The following is a 1,945-nucleotide window of genomic DNA, read 5'->3' as shown; positions in this document are numbered from 1 at the left end:
CACACACACACACACACACACACACACACACACACACACACATTTGTGACGCAATTTGTGATTCTCTCTGTATTAATCCGCCTCATCTTAATCATTATCATCATTTCTTGATTACAGCAAAATAAAAAAGTCATTTAATAAACAGACGAGGAAGGAAAAGACAAAAATAACAACCACATGAGAATCAGAGAAGAAGAGAGGAGAGGAAGGACAGAAAAGAAGGGAAGAGGAGACAGAGGAAAGGAAAAGAAAGAGGGCAGAAGAGGAAGATGAGTTTCCGAAAGATGGAGAAGAAGGAATAAAAGGAAGATGATGGAAGAGAGCGGAGGTTACTCACCAGGAGGAGAAACTCGTGAGGCTGATGTTTGTGTGGAGTCATACTGCCTCCTGCTGGACGACACAGGAACTGCACGAGGAGGAAAAACAAAAAAGCTCTTCATTTCACTCAGTGGAGATTTAAATCTCCAAAACTTTATTTACATGGAAACAAGGATTACAAAGTGCTTCAGTTACAAAAAGAAGATGCTAAAAAGAACAATTCAGGTAAAGTGGAAAAATCTATAAAGTTAAAGCCGCATTTTGTATTTTTGTTCATCTGAATTTTCAAAGTCACAAAGACTCCATCGAATTTTTTCTCAGTATTTTTATATCAGACTTCTTTTATTTGCGATAGTTTTTGCTCTGCATTACTTTTCTGATTTAAAAAAGTCACAAACTGTAAATCTTATTATATTACTCAAGTGTTTTTACATTGTTCAACAGGTAAAGTGTTTCATCATGTCGGATCCAGGACAGAAAAAACTCAACCATTTCAACTATTTGATATTTTGCAAATGAAAAATGAACAATTAACATCTTAATTGTTCATTTTTCATTCAATTAACAATTAAAAGGTTGGAACATCGTTGAAGATGGAGACTGCAGTCGAGAAGAAAAAAATAGTAAAAGGAGAGGAGGATGTGAGACGAAGAAGAAGGGAAGACACTAGAAAGAAGAGGTGAGGAGTTTACTCACCAAGAGGAGAAACACCAGACAGTCTCATCTCTCTGTGGACTTGTGCTGCCTCCTGCTGGACGACAGAGGCACTGCATGAGAAGAGGAATATTTGTGATGAACTCAGACTGACAAGAGGGAAAACAACTTATTACTGCCTCAAGATAACAACTCACCTGCTCCACAGACGCTCACAGGGAGCGATAAATGTCATCCGTCCATTAGCTCCTCCCACTCACTTCAGCTTCCTTCCTGTGGAGGAGGTGGGCCGCCCTCAGGCTGTTGGCTCTCTGTTCACCTGGTCCACATGAGCCTGACACATCAGCTTCAGTCTGCAACACACACACAATAATATCATCACTTTTCTTATCCAATTAAGACTATGAGGACAAGATTAACCTGCCATTTTTAAAGAAATGGTCTGATAAACTCTTTAATAAATGTCAAGGTTTCAACATGAATTGTCGATTAAGTGCAGGTGATTGTGAAATATTACCTGTATATGTGAAATATTACCCATATATGTGAAATATTACCTGTATATGTGCTGAGCTGAGGAACTAAGATTACTAAGATTATGTCCATCCACACAGAACAAGATAAAATCATCGAGTGACGTCACAAACTGTAACTGAACCCAGTGGAAAAACAGGCTCAACAGGTTCACACACAAAACCCTGAGGTCAAGACAAACATAAAATATAAAAACACTGAATAGTACTGCCAGTAAAAAGTACAAAAATCAGCCATTTCCAAAACATTGCTAAATGATGGAGTAATACAATAAATATATAATCTTTCTTGGGAAAATATAATATGTTACCTCATAATCTATTTATTTATACTTACAAGTAACAAGTGCATTTTCAAATTCATATCCTTACATATTTCTTTACATATTATTATTTTATATATATACTAGTGTAAGGACATATTTTTGTATTTTCTGTAT

Source organism: Seriola lalandi, unplaced genomic scaffold, assembly GCF_002814215.2.
Source record: "Seriola lalandi dorsalis isolate HSWRI2012SDOR001 ecotype SW California unplaced genomic scaffold, Sedor1 jcf7180002051109, whole genome shotgun sequence".
Taxonomy (NCBI): domain Eukaryota; kingdom Metazoa; phylum Chordata; class Actinopteri; order Carangiformes; family Carangidae; genus Seriola; species Seriola lalandi.
The sequence above is the reverse complement of the archived record's forward strand: the minus strand, read 5'-3'. Positions refer to the sequence as shown.